Below are 15,810 nucleotides of genomic sequence, written 5' to 3'. Positions count from 1 at the left end.
TAAACATTCTAAGTGATAGAAATGCTATAGCATGCTATGTGGCTTCAAGGAAATTGTTGTTCATCAGTGTACAAGTCATATGGAAATGAAAATTTAACATGTGGAAGGTAACCACTAGTGCAAGATAACACCAGGAGAAAAAGAAATTCCCAATTGAGTCAAACGAGCATGTGTAATAATAAGCAGTATGACTTCTAAGAGAAGTGTATGTTTTGTACAAAGGAAACAGAACCAAAGCCAAAAATAACAAAGGGAAACACATATATCACAAAACAAATTTAACAGCAAAAACCAACCCTTAGGTCTCCAGATACTTGCTTCAAAATTCTATAGAGTCCAGATCATGATGCTGTTACATTGTTAAGAAGGTTCCAGTTCAATTTAATGGTTGTAGTGTTTCTCCAGACACATTAAATTTCTTATCTTTGTAGTTGATATCTCAGCCCTTTGAGCTCCTCGCATTCGCAAACTTTGTGGTGCCACTATCACTGATTTTGATACAAAATTGAAATTGGAGGCTCATGCCTTTTCTGGGTTCTACCAGACTCCCCATTCACTTAGAAACCAAATGCAGATTGTGAAATACAAGTCTTTGTTCTCATAGCCTGACCAGCTGTCCTCTTAACTTTCATAGAGGTTTATTAACTAGTTTTTCTACCCTCTGTCGTGACCCTTTTCTACTCAGTTTTTACTCTGATATCCAAGTGCACATCTGATTGTCATTCATATGCTAAGAACTTTTCATTGATTTCTCTTTCAAGATGAAAAACCCACTCTTTACAGAATTATAAAAAAAAACTCTTTCCTGATCTGTCCATTGCCATGTATGCCTCCCATAACAATTTGACAACTCTGCCATTATATGTTATTTCTTCTATCTGAAATATTTTCCTTACTGTCTTGTTCTTATAGAACTCCTTCATTATTCAGAAGTAGGTGGGGAGAAGCCCTGTCTTGTTCTTAATTTCTAATTATATAAGTAATAAGTGAATATCTCTTATAATTCAGAAAAATCAGATAAATCTGAAGTTGGAGGGGGACTTTCTATATTATATAGGTATATTTATTTTCTTTGTCATAAACTTCATGAATAGAGACTGATTTATTTTTTCTAAGCTCTACACACTGCTTATCCCTTTGAAGGCTCAATAAGATATTTTTATAGTTAATGAATATTTAGAATATTGTTTTTCCATTACAAGTGAACTCATAAAAAGGGTAAGTTGAAAGAAGAGAGAATAAAGGCCCTCAGAAACTTAGATAAACTAATTTTCTTTGTCCCTAATGATTGCCTCTGAAAAGTTGAGATTTTTCTGGCACTTAATTCTTTAACTTGTTCACACTCTGACATGTGTGTAACATCAAAAAACAAAATTTCAACAAATTGAGTTTAATTATCTAATTGGCTTTGATTAATGATTCATGAATTTGGGCAGTATCTCTATAGTAGGCCATCAGATGAGCTAAGTGGAGGAGGTGGGCTTTCTAGGCAGAAAGAGGCTAAAGAAAGAAGGAACAAAAAGTGAATTGGTTATTATAAGTTACTTATAAGGTTAAAACAGACTTCTTTATCATGCTAATTCAGGTAAACTGGGCCCTTTCCTATTGGTTGCTGTGAATATCCTGTTGTTTTTGGAAAACTTGCTGATGTTGACGTTCAGTTTGATTATGTGGCTCCCAGCAGGAGTGGCTCCATTCTTGTTTGGTCCGGTCTGTTAAGACTGAGTTCAAAACAAACCAGAGTGACTCCATTCTGGTTTTGTGTGGGCAATTAAGGCTCAGTCCAAAAAAATGGCTTTCCATAGGTTTGTTTAACCATAAGAGATTTCTGGAGTGGTTGTAGGTTGGTCAAGGAATATTAATAAGGAGTTGAATTGAAACTGTCATTCTCATTTTTTTGTCCTCTCTCACTACCTTACTCTGTGATTTTCAGAAAATAAATCTTTCTGTACTGTAGTTTTCTCATAAATAAATGGATGTCAGATTGAATTAATTTCTAAAGTCATTTTGAAGCCTAAATGTTCTGATTATACTAAACTAGCTTGAAAAATGTAGTTATTTTTAAAGTAGCTATTAATTTTAGCTAATTTTTTAAAAATAATTAGACGTGTAAATTTCACAAAAAGTCAGCTTTTAATTAGTTTCTTTAGTTAAACTACTGGTTTACTGGTTGTCAGGCACTTTGTTAGGTAAGGAATGCAGTTTAAAAAAAAAGTCCTTGTTTTCAGGCATGTTAAGCTTTCAAAAACTCTATAAAAAACCCTAAAACATCACCTGTTCATTGAAGAATAATTTTAAATATGTTTGGGTATTTTTATGTGCTATTTATTAAAAATATATGTTACAAATTTTAATGACTTATTTTTACTATGTAAATGTGAGTTTGGCATATAAATACACCATAATTTGTGAATTGTCTTATTGCATATCAGGGGATATAATTTTTGCCATTATAAACCTTAAAAAACAACACTATGATTACCATCTATGTAAATAAATCTGAGAAATTCTCATTCTTCTTCTGTTGGTTCTGTAAACTTGTTATTCCTAAACATTAGTGCACGTAAGGGTGATCAGGCTCGTGAATGAATTTGATTTGTATTTGAAATGTAATAATTTTCGAGATTTGGTCAGTTACATTTCTTTAGAGAAACTTCTTTGAGAAAATGAGCTAAAAATACACATTTTTGGGGTGAGAATTAAACTCTGAATTAGTAAACATCCTGAGTGACATGACTATACCAACTAAGCAACTAAAGAAATTGCACTTTTAGTTTAGATCAAGTGGCTTTTTGATCAGTGCTCCTGCTTTAAGGATGAGGGGGAGGTAATCCTACCTTAATGTAGATCTGAGCTTTTATTTAAAGACTTTGATAATATCAACATTTAAGATAGGTTCTTGATTGCTTCAGGTGGGAACCTCTAAAGCGTAATGGCTTCTATGCTTCAGTTACACAGCCCTCTTTAAGTTTGTATAGTAAAATTACAACTGACCCTTGATTTTTCAGCATAGATACATTCTTGAGAAGGTTATGAAAATAGATTTTGATATGTGGAATTCATATTTACTTTATAAAGCAAAAGATGTAAAAATGTCCCAGTGGAAATAAACCCAACTTCCTAATATGTAAGCATTGTAACTTTTTGCCAGCAACTTAATTAAGCTACTGAGAGTTGTACATGGTTTTGCTATATTTCAGGAAAGCTGTACTTCATCCTTAACTCATCTCCACATTAAAAGCTTGCATAGCATAGCAAAAGGACATGAACATCTCATCATCTGCTGATTCAGTTTGCCCTTGAGTTGGTCAAAGATGATGAGTGGGCTCCAGGACCAACATTAGGATCAAGAGGATGCCTTTGGCAAAGTCATTTATAAGGCTGCCCTGTTAATGTATTCTTTTCTCAATGGACTTATTGCTTAATTGAGGATACTGTGGATGTCTGAAAAGTTGATTGTTGACTCCAGTATTAATACATTGATTTTTTTTCCCTTAGCTAACTTAAAAAAATAAAATAACCCAAAATTCACTATTTGGATAAGTATGAGTCCATATAATGAATGTTAGACAATAAAAATATGCTCTTGAAACTTCACACTTCCAAAATAGAACAGAGTATGGCCATTGAAGACTGTCTTTCAAATTTATGTCTATATTATAGCAAACTAAAATTAGTTGTGCAGATTAGTCAAAGTTTCCTAGGTCTGACTAAAATGAGGCTAGACCTGAAAGGTCAGAAAGCATGATTTATTTATTTGTTTGTTTGTTTATTATTTATTTTTGAGACAGAGTCTCGCTCTTCTGCCAGGCTGGAGTGCAGTGGCATGATCTTGGTTCACTGCAACCTTTGCCTCCCGGGTTCAAGCGATTCTCCTACCTCAGCCTCCCTCATAGCTAGGAATACAGGTGTGCGCCACCACGCCCAGCTAATTCTTGTATTTTTAGTATAGAGACAGAGTTTCACTATGTTGGCCAGGATGGTCTCAATCTCTTGACCTTGTGATCCGTCCGCCTTGGTCTCCCAAAGTGCTGGGATTACAGGTGTGAGCCACTGTGCCTGGCCAGAAAGCATGATTTTTAATCAAACATAGGTTTGCATGCTGATCTTTGAGCTATAATCTTTTAAGTGTAGATATTTCTTACTATTACCCATATCATTGCTAACAGAATGGTAACCTTCTGTAGAAATCTCCAAATTTTCATACCAGTCAGTAGTTAATAAACATTGTCAGGTGCTGTGCTGAGTATCAGGGCACAAACTCATGATACAGGAGAGGAACCACTGCCATAATTACTATTATAGTATGCTAATTACAATACCTGTTTTTGCTGTTGGAAATACTTTTGGATTTTTTTAAAGGCTGATAAATATCCCTAGGGTGTTCTAGCTACTTATCCTCTTTTTGTTAATTGTGTACTGTAGACCAGTGATGAACTAGACTCTGGAGATAAAAAAAAGACATCGGCATCAGCAATCAACTTGTTCCTGTTTTATGACCTATGCATATACAGGGAGCTGTCTGAACTCCACTCAGCAGTTTCACCATGAGATTATTGTTGACTCCTGAGACCATTTTAAATATGGTATTTTTAACATATGAAAGAAGAAAACATTAGTGACCCATAACTGCAGAGATAGAAAATAAAAAAAAATATGTAAATGGTAAGAAAATTCAGATAAATCCCAATTGATAGAAAGTAAAAGCATGCTCTCTCTCCTCAAGATAGCTCCCTTTAATAGTTTTTTTTTTTTTTTTTTTTGGAGGAGGGAGAGCATCATGATAAATACCTAATGCATGAGGGGCTTAATACCCAGGTGATGGGTTCATAGGTGCAGCAACCACCGTGGCACACATTTACCTATGTAACAAACCTGCATGTCCTGCACATGTATCCCAGAACTTAAAATTTAACAAAAAAAAGTAAAAAATAGTTTCTTTTATATCCTTTTAGAAAAATTCATTGCTACATTTCAAGATAATGTAGGCAGTGCTTTGGTCCCTTAACATATTTGTCACTTAATGACAGGAATGCATTCTGGGAAATGAGGCAATTTCTTTATTGTGTAAACATCATAGAGTGAACTTACACAAACCTAGCTGGTATAGCCGACTAACGACTGCACACCTAGGCTATATGGTATTTGCTCCTAAGCTACAAATCTGTACAGAATGTTATTGTACTACTGTAAACAATTTGTAACACAGTGTTATTGTGTGCCTAAATATATCTAAATATAGAAAAGATACAATAAGAATGTGGTATAATCTTAAGGGTGCAGCATTTATAGAAACATTATTATGCAGTGCATGACTGTCAAATATTTTTATCCCTTGAGAATATGATAGAAGACTTGATTAAATATATGCTGTTAGTCTGATTTTTAAAATAAATTAAAATGTTAGCACCTGTGCTATAGCTTTCTTTTAGTAGAAGCTGGTTATATAGTGTAGCACATTTGCTATTCATAACCTGGGGCAAGATCCGAAATAGAACCACCTTGTATTAAGTACTTCATTTTGATAAACTTCTTTTATTTCAGTTTCATAGATGCTTGTTTTCATAAAATGTCAATTTTATTATTAATTTTTTTCCATTTTTGTTTTCTGGTTTGTTAATTACAAGGGATTTGATTCATTAAATTCTGTTTATATTTTATCTTAAATTTTAAAAAGTAAGTTATAGCAACAAAATGCTTGGAAAACACTACATTCTGTTTGTTTTATAAGTAAAGTCCATGATTAACCTTAATTTGAAAACAAGCTTCATTTGTTTTGCCTAATCTTCTAATTGATTTGCTTAAAGAAAGTAAGTTACTGTCTGTCTTGGATAAACCATTTCTTCTCTTCACTTTTGCACTATGATTGTAATGAGATCATGTTACATGCATGGCTCGTTTGTTGGAATTTTTTTAGACATGATAATACTAACAGATGAGATATAAACTGCATTGATTTTTACGAGGAAATATGTTTCTCCCTCCAAAAGAAAAGAGATAATAGTAATTTAGTTGTTTAGCATGTTGGAAATCAGAAATACTTTGAGTTCCCTTTATCTTCATGCATATGCATTTTTAAGATGTTATATATATATATATATATAATCAGTTTCTTTTTATCATTTTTTTCAGGTTCTTTTACCTTTCAAGTAACTCAATTTACTTGAATTGTTATTTCAGTAAATCGTATTAGGATGTCAAAAAGCTTACAGAGTTAGTGATAAAAACACATTGAAGAAATAATTAGATTATTAAAAACAGTTTCTTCTATAATATAAACTTAGAGGGTCAAGATGCAGACTTCAGTATAATGAGTCATTGAGGAAGGGGTGACTGATAGAAGGATTTTTTTGTTGTTTTTAGAGAAATATGTAATAATGCACTCCATAAATAATTACAAGGGCTTAGTTAAGATGGAGATTTTATATTAAATGCACAGTTCTTTTAGTAATAACAATTCATATTTTCCTTCTCTTGGTGAATAAAGATTCTTTAAATTTTATGTTATTTGTATTATTTTCATCTTCATTACTGAGCTTTGTTAATTTATTTACCTTTTAGTTAAGGTGTGATTCCTTTACCGAAAGCACTCGTAGAGTATCTCTTCAGATAGACTATTCCAGGAAACAGAGGAAGATTTGCTGTGTTACGTGACATGTTGTGAGTGATGAATAAGCTCAGAGACAAGGCAAGTGAAGGAGAGATAACAAACTTGAAGAACCGCAGAGGTTATATTCCAGTCAAGTGTGGTAGCACTGGACTATCTAAATTTAACAGTATTTATCCAGGCCAAAGAATTCTGAACTATTTTCAGCGGCACTACAGTAAACTTTTATTAGGAGCATGTTTGGCCATTAACTGACATATTTTGGCAACTTTTCATAGTATCTGGATTTCATCTAAGTAGCGTGTGTTTGGGATTGTTATAGATGCCTGCTATCCACACTCAATTTTAAGAGTGGAAACTTGTCATTTCCAATAAGAGGTACCTATGGTATGTTTTCTGGGTCTATAAATCTATATGGTTAGGGTCTACATGCCTACATTAGGGTTATAGTTCTTCTTTGGCTGGTAAACTATTGTTTTATTCTCTAAACCCCAAAGAACAGTGTGTCATATGCATTTTTAAGTAAAACATCTGAATGAGGCCTTCCCAGTGCTCCCTGAGTTTGGCGGCTACTAAAGATACATAAAAAGTGTTTACTTGTAAAAGTGTCTCTGTTTCACCTATACACATTTTGAAATGTTACTTTGATGGCATACTTTCTGTTTCTTCAAATTAACTCACATAGTTACAAGTTTTATAACTACCTTTTACATTGCATGTTCATGTCAAAGTTTTATTAATATTAATAAGTTGTAAATTATGTTTAGATTAACATGTTCTTGATTACTTATATTGGCTACAGTGATGTAGAAACATGATAGATTACTTTGAAATTCTAAATAGAACAGCATAACAACAGTAATTTTCTGATATATCAATAGGTGAATTTTGATACATGTTTTTCTATCAAAACAAGTACCTTGCTTTTCTGGGATATGGTCAAGATGTGTATTTTACTAGTAATATGTAACTGCCATGCAGTGGTATGCTTCTCAAAGCCAGTTATAACTTTATTGAATAAAAATTCTTGTTTTCTAACTACCTGAGAAAAAATGTGTTACTAATGGGATATAGGGGAGAAGTTGTTTGAATATGAAATCGTTTCCTCTTTTCTATATTAGGAAGCAGAATTGTCTTCTGCCGTAATAGAAGGCTTCTTTGTTCTCCTAGAGTTCTGACAGCTCCTAAAAGCCAGCTGTGGGTTGTTATCAACTTCATTCTTCATTCTTGCATTCTTGGTGTAGGGTATATACGTCATCTGGCCTTTTCTCTTATCTCATGGCTGGTTGCAGATGTGGAATTGCACCAAAGTGATGACGAGATAGGAACTTACAGCCACGACAGTGCATTCTGTCATCTGTAGTACATCTTGGGGACTTAAGGATTCTTTTCTCACAGATGAGGCCTTTATTTCCATTCAGTACTTCTTCTAAGGTAGAGAGTGAAATAAAGTATAAGTATTTCCTGTGATTATTTTTTGTTGTTGATGTCTAACATACAGTGAAGTACATAGCAATATTAATCTTTAATAATAGCTCCATTCCAATACACACCCACATACATCCCTCCTTATAACCACTGCTCAGGTCAAGATACAAAATTTCTAATGCCCAATAGGTTTAGCTTGTGACTCTTCAGAGTCTATATGGTGACACCTTATATCCTACCCATTTCTAGTGTTCTGACTTACCATCATTGATTATTATGGCCTGTGCTAGCATTCTTGTGTTTAGCATAATGTCTCTGAATTTTATCTATGTTGTTTAGTATGACAGTAGTTATGTTTTGTTGCTGTATAGTATTCTAGTGTATACTTCTACCACCATTAATGATCTATTCCTTTGTTAACAGACATTTGGGTTGTTTCAATTTTATTATGACGAGTTCTTTTTGCTTCTAGTGTTGTTGAGTGGGATATATGTAAACATTTACCTGCAATTTTAGAAAAATCAAATTTTAATATGATAATTGAAATATAATTTACATGCAGCTTTTAAGATTTTTAAAGATTACGTTTACATAAAATGCTATAATTTGAGTTTTGAAGAATGTATACAGTAGTCCTTTCTTATACCTATAAGATTTAATTTAGGCGTAGTAAGAAATTAACAATAGCTAATAATAAAATAGAATAATTATAACAATATGAGAGCATCACTACTCTTGCACTTTGGGGCCATTATTAAGTAAAATAAGGATTACTGGAACACAAATACTGCAATACTGAGAGTTGGTCTGATAACCAAGATGGCACTACCTGCCAATGGGTGGATAGCATATACAGTGTGGATGAGCTGGTGAAATGGATGATTCACCTCCTGGGTGAGATGCTGTGGGATTTAATCACACTACTTAGAATGGAGTACAATTTATAACTTGTGAATTCTTTATTTCTAGAATTTTCCATTATTCATATTTCCAAGCAGCAGTTGACTGTGAGTAACTGAAACCAGAGAAAGCGAAACTGCGATTCTATGGGGATCATTTTACTACAAGAGAAGTGTATGACATTTCCATCACTCCAGAAAGCTGCTTTTTGCCCCTTTGTAGTTGAGTCCTCACCCCACTTGGCAACCACTGATCTGATTCCTATTGTTTTGCCTTTTGCAGAAGTCCTATTTGTAGAATCAGATAGTTTATAGCCTTTGAGTGTGGCTTCTTTCACTTTTCATGCTGCTGTTGAGATTCATCCGTGTTGTTGCATGTTATAAATTTGTATGTGTGCTGAATAGCACTGCGTTTTATGGATGTAGCACAGTTTTTATCTATTTATCCTATGGACACATGGGTTGTTTTTTGTTTTGGATGATTATGAGTAAACATTTGACTATGGTTCTATGTGGACATGTTTTTATTTTTATTTGAGTATTTATTTATACTTATTTATTTATTTATTTATTTAGAGAAAAGAGGTTACTGTCGTGCAGGCTGGAATGCAGTGGCTCAACTGTAACTGCAGTTGCTCACTGCAACTTCCTGCCTCCCAGGTTCAAGCCATTCTTGTGCCTCAGCCTCCCAAGTAGCTGGGATTACAGGTGCGCACCACCACACCTGGCTAATTTTTATACTTTTAGTAGAGGTAGGGTTTCACCATGTTGGCCAGGCTGGTCTCAAACTCCTGACCTCAAGTGATCCACTTGCCTAGGCCTCTCAAAATGCCGGGATTACAGGCGTGACTTACTGCACCCGGCCTTTATTTGGCATTTATAAATACTAAATTCAATTTCCCATTTAATTACCTTTCCCCTTTGTTGAAAATTAGTTTACTATATGCATCATTAGATTTGTGAATCTTTATTCTGTTTCATTGGTCTGTCTATCTTTATGTCAATAATACAACCTCTGCCACCTGGGTTCAAGTGATTCTCCTGCCTCAGCCTCCTGAGTAGCTGGGATTACAAGCATGTGCCACCACACCCAGCTAATTTCTGTATTTTTGGTAGAGACAGGGTTTCGCTGTGTTTGCCAGGCTGGTCTCGAACTCCAGACCTCAGGTGATCCGCCCACCTCAGCCTCCCAAAGTGCTGGGATTACAGGCTTGAGCCACCATGCCTGGACAATTTTTTAGTGATATTTTATAGTTTTCAGGGTACAGATCTTACACATAATTTATTACATTTTTATTTCTAAGCTTTTAATGTTTTTGATGTAAATGTTATTATATTTTTAATTGCGCTTTTGTTGTTAATATACAGAAATACAATTGGTTTTTTAAAAAAATTGACCCTGAATTGTATAATCTTGTTAAAGTCACTTATTGGTTCTAGTAGGTTTTTAATTGCTCTATTAATGTGGTATGTTGCATTGATTTTTTTTTTCTTTTTTTTTGAGATGGAGTCTGACTCTGTTGTCCAGGCTGGAGTGCAATGGCACGATCTCAGATCTCAGCTCACTGTAACCTCCACCTCCTGGGTTCAAGCAATTCTCCTGCCTCAGCCTCCCAAGTAGCTGCGATTACAGGCATGAGCCACCATGCCTGGCTAATTTTTGAATTTTTAGTAGAGACAGGGTTTCACCATGTTGGCCAGGTTGGTCTTGAGCTCCTGGCCTCAAGAGATCCACCTGCCTCAGCCTCCCAAAGTGCTGGGATTACAGGTGTGAGTGAACCACTGCGCCCAGCTTGCACTGATTTTTAAATGCTAAAGTGAACTTGCATTCCTGGGAAAACCTTATGCCAAACGTAACATCTATCTATATCTCTGTGTCTGGATTGGATTTGGTTTGATTTTGTTAAAGTTTTTTGTATCTGTGTTCATGATGGATGTTGATTTGTCATTTTCTTTTTTTCCTACTGTCTTGTCTGGTTTTGTGATCAGAGCAGTGTTGACCTCAATAAAATGAGTTGGGAAATAATTCATTTTTCTCCCCCCCGAGCTTGCGAAGGATTGGTGTTAATTCTTTAAACATTTGGTAGAATCCTACAGTGTAACAATTTGGACCTAGAGATTTCTTTTTTGGGAGCTTTTTTTTTTTAAATTATGAATTCAGTTACTCTAATAGTTTATAGGACATTCAAATTATTTCATATTGGATGAGTTTAGGTAAGTTTGTGTTTTTTAAGAAGTTGGTCTAATTCAAGTTATTGAATTTGTGTGTGTAAGAGTTGTTCCTAGTAATTACCTTATCTTTTTAATATCTGATGGTCTGTAGTGATCTCTATTTCACTCCCTAATAACTTGCCTCTTCTTTTTTTCTTTCTCAGTCTAGGTAGTGGTTTATAAATTTTATTAATTGTCTCAATCAACTAGCTTATCTTTCCACATAGATTTTTCTGTTTTAAACTCTATTGATTTCTGTTCTCAGCCTTCTTGTCTTCCATCTGCTTGCTTTGGGCTTATTTTCTAGTTTCTAAAGATGGAAGCTTAGATTGAGAGCTTTTTCCCTTTTTTAATATAACTACTTAGTGCTGTAAATTTCCCTCTCAGTACTGCTTTACTTGCTTCCTACAAATTTTGGTATATTCATTTTCAGTCAGTTAAACCTGTATATTATTTAGAAGTGTGTTGTTTAATCTCAGTGATCTCCCAAAATGATAGTATTGTATTAATTTGAATTCTGTATTTGTTTTAAAATTTATTATTGTTTTAAATACTGTCAATTTATAACATGCTTCATTATTTTTCAAGCCCAGCCTTATTTCCTTTCTCAAAATTTTTTATCTTCTACTGTTTTATATTTTCTTTAGATTTAGGTAGAAACTACCCAAAAAATCAGTACTTCATTTTAGGAGTAGACTTATTTTTTCCCCAGTCCTTCCTATGATGATTCAGATACTGTATCTCAAGAGTTAATTTTGATAATTGATATTTTCTTAGAAAGTGATCCATTTCATCTAAATCTTTAGATTTATTGTCATGGTATAAAACACATTACAGTTTTATTTACTTTTTGCCCTCAAACTTTTTTATTCTAACGTTTATTTTCGGGTTCAGGAGTACATATCCAGGTTTGTTACATGGTTAAATTGCATGTTACTGGGGTTTAGTGTACAAATAATTTGTCATCCAGGTAGCAAACATAGCACCTAATAGGTAGTTTTTTTTACCCTCACCATCCTTCCACCTGCCCCGCTCAAGTAGGCCCTGGTACCTGTTGTTACTTTCTTTGTATCCACGTGTATTCAGTGTTTAGCTCCCACTTATAAGTGAAAACATGGTATTTTGTTTTCTGTTCCTATGTTAGTTCTCTTAGGATAATGGCCTCCAACTCCATCCATGTTGCTTCAAAGGACATGATATTATTCTTTTATGGCTGTGTAGTATTCCATAGTATATATGTACCACATTTTCTTTATCCAGTCTGGTGTTGATGGGCATTTAGGTTGATTCCATGTCTTTGCTATTGTGAATAGTGCTGCGATGAACATGTGTGTGCATGTGTCTCTGGTAGAATGATTAATATTCTTTTGGGTATATACCCAGTAATGGGATTGCCAGGTCAAATGGTAATTCTGCTTTGAGTTTTTGGGAAATAATCAAACTGCTTTTCACAGTAACTGAACTAATTTATCCTGCCAACAGTGTTTAAGTGTTCCCTTTTCTCTGCAACCTTGCCAACATCTGATTTTTTTTTCTTTTTAGTAACAACCATTCTGACTGGTGTGAGATCGTATCTCATGGTTTTGATTTGCATTTCTCTAATGATTAGTGATGTTGAGTGTTTTTTCGTATGCTTGTCGGCCAGGTGTATGTCGTCTTTTGAGATGTGTCTGTTCATGTCTTTTTCCTTCTTTTTTTTTTTTTTTTTTGAGACGGAGTCTCGCTCTATCGCCCAGGCTGGAGTGCAGTGGCCGGATCTCAGCTCACTGCAAGCTCCACCTCCAGGGTTTACGCCATTCTCCTGCCTCAGCCTCCCGAGTAGCTGGGACTACAGGTGCCCGCCACCTCGCCCGGCTAGTTTTTTGTATTTTTTAGTAGAGACGGGGTTTCACGGTGTTAGCCAGGATGGTCTCAATCTCCTGACTTCGTGATCCACCCGTCTCGGCCTCCCAAAGTGCTGGGATTACAGGCTTGAGCCACCGAGCCTGGCCTTTCCTTCTTTTTAATGGGGTTGTTTTTTGCTTGTGAATTTGTTTAAGTTCCTTATAGATCGTGGATATTAGACCTTTACTGGATGCATAGTTTGCAAATATCTTCTGCCATTCTGTAGGGTGTTTGTTTATTCTGTTGATAGTTTCTTTTGCTGTGCAGAAGCTCTTTTGTTTAATTAGGTCCCATTTGTCAACTTGGTTTTGTTGCGATTGCTTCATGAAATCTTTGCCAAGGCCTATGTCCACAATGATATTTCCTAGGTTATTCTCCAGGGTTTTTACAGTTTTAGGTTTCATATTTAAGTATTTAATTCATCTTGAGTTGATTTTTTGTGTATGGTATAAGGAAGGGGTGCAATTTCAGCCTTCTGTGTATGGCTAGCCAGTTATTCCAGCATTGTTTATTGAACAGGGAGTTCTTTCCTTTTACTTGTTTTCCTTTTACTTCTTTTACTTGTTTTTGTTGACCTTGATGAAAATCAGATGGTTGTAGGTGAATGGTATTATTTCTGAGCTATTTTGTTTCATTGGTCTGTGTGTTTCTGTACCAGTACCATGCTGCTTTGGTTACTGTAGCTTTGTTGCATAGTCTGAAGTTGGGTAACGTGATACCTCCAACTTTGTTCTTTTTGCTTAGAGTTGCCTAGGCTATTCAGGCTGTTTTTTGGATCCATATGAATTTTAAAAGTTTTTTCTAATTCTGTAAGGAATGTCATTGGTAGTTTGATAGGAATAACATTGAAACTGTAAATTGCTTTTGGCAGTATGGACACTTTAACAATATTGATTTTTCTTATCCATGAGCATGGGGTGTTTTCCCATGTTTTTTTTTGGGGGGGGGGAATCATCTCATTTCTTTCAGCAGTGTTTTGTAATTCTTGTTGTAGAGATCTTTCACCTCCCTAGTTAGTTGTATGCTTAGGTACTTTATTCTTTTTTTGTGGCTATTGTCAATGGGATTGTGTTCTTGAATTGGATGTTGTTGGCATATACAAATGCTACTGATTTTTGTTCACTGATTTTGTATCCTGAGAGTTTGCTGAAGTTTATCAGATCAAAGAACTTTTGGAGAAACTATGGAGTTCTCTAGGTATAGAATCATATAGTCTGCAAATAGAAATAGTTTGACTTCTCTCTTCCTATTTGTATGCCTTATAGTTCTTTCTCTTGCCTGATTGCTTTGGCTATGACTTCCAGTAATATGTTGAATAGAAGTAGTGTGAGAAGCATCCTTGTCTTGCTCTGGATTTCAAGGGGAATGCTTCCAACTTTTGCCCATTCAGTATGGTCTTGACTGTGTTTTTTTTTTTCATAGATGGCTCTTATTATTTTTAAGTATGTTCCTTCAATGCCTAGTTTGTTGAGGGTTTTTATATGTATCACAAAATATTTTTCTTTTGATTTTTTTCAACCATTTGAAAATATTAATTTAGGTTTAAGTTTGCAGGCTGTGAAAAAACAGACAGTGAACTGGATGCCCGCTCTACATGGTCTCTTAGAGGTATACTAAAGTTGGCAATATGACTGTGGGTTTATTTATGTCTCCATTTATTCTTAATAGTTTTTTTCTCAAATATACTATTAAATGTGTAAACATTTGTGATTATTTTATCTTTGTGGTAAATTTTATCTCTTACCTTATTAAGTTTTATGAAACTTTATTTTTATTTAAGGATTTTTTTGGCCTGGATTTTATTATATCCAGGAGTGATACTGTCACTCTGCATCTACTTTTTCATGTTAACCAGTATTGTGCAAGAACATAGTTTGCAAGCCACAGTAGCTCCTGATCTATAATAAAACAAAAGAAAACATTAACATTTATATTGGGCTTCATTTTCAATAACTTTTAATGTGAAGGTTTTAAGGCAATTGCGTTTGACTTTCCTCCTTTCCACAATCATATATTAATGTGCCAAAGCTAAGACAGTGCTATCTAGAACTTTAAAAGTAGATGTTTATGTATACTCAAAGTTGCCATGGCATCACAGTCAGAGGGTAAGGGCTTTTTCCCCTCACTGCTTTTGGGCATAATACTTGAAACTTAATAGATGATTGATATTAGTAAGAATTTTTTTTTTTTTTTTTTTTTTTTGAGACAAGAGACTCACTCTGTCGCCCAGGCTGGAGTGCAGTGGTGCGATCTTGGCTCACTGCAAGCTCTGCCTCCCGGGTTCACGCCATTCTCCTGCCTCAGCCTCCTGAGTGGCTGGGACTACAGATGCCTGCCACAATGCCCAGCTAATTTTTTTTGTATTTTTAGTACAGATGAGGTTTCACAGTGTTAGCCAGGATGGTCTCGATCTCCTGACCTTGTGATCCACCCACCTCAGCCTCCCAAAGTGCTGGGGTTACAGGCATGAGCCATTGCGCCTGGATTTTTTAAGTTGTTAGCGTATGTGATACATATAAAAACACTCATCAAATGTGTAATTAAGAGAAGATAATTTTGTCTTATAAAGGCAGAAAACCTTTAACATTTGCAGACACATTAAATTGACAGTTTTTGAATAACTTCTCTGTAGGATTGTAATGTGGAAATGTGAGGAAGAACCGATTTGAACATATCTAATTCTCTTACCACTATTCCACCTTTGTTTAGGTCTTTTAAAAGACATATGGTTCCAGGGCAGATACCTGATTCATTTCCACATGTAGTGCAAAATGATTCTGT

The 15,810-nt window shown here is 34.8% G+C and overlaps 1 protein-coding gene and 1 long non-coding RNA gene across 5 annotated transcripts in view; one reads left to right on the top strand and one right to left on the bottom strand.

The window, feature by feature from the left end:
• Window positions 1–15,810, top strand: part of CEP85L (centrosomal protein 85 like) — a 247,426-nt gene that overhangs the window by 169,428 nt on the left and 62,188 nt on the right. The gene's annotated exons all lie outside the window — the stretch shown is intronic.
• The window catches only part of LOC117096993, a 64,346-nt gene continuing 56,439 nt past the window's right edge, over window positions 7,904–15,810 (bottom strand). The window contains exon 3 of the long non-coding RNA XR_004442749.1: window positions 7,904–8,036. This is a non-coding gene — a long non-coding RNA (uncharacterized LOC117096993). The remainder of the gene's footprint in view (window positions 8,037–15,810) is intronic.

This window comes from Trachypithecus francoisi, unplaced genomic scaffold (genome assembly GCF_009764315.1).
Source record: "Trachypithecus francoisi isolate TF-2019V2 unplaced genomic scaffold, Tfra_2.0 Lachesis_group15, whole genome shotgun sequence".
Lineage (NCBI taxonomy): Eukaryota > Metazoa > Chordata > Mammalia > Primates > Cercopithecidae > Trachypithecus > Trachypithecus francoisi.
Note: the sequence above shows the minus strand (reverse complement) of the source record. Positions and strands in the feature narration are given on the sequence as shown.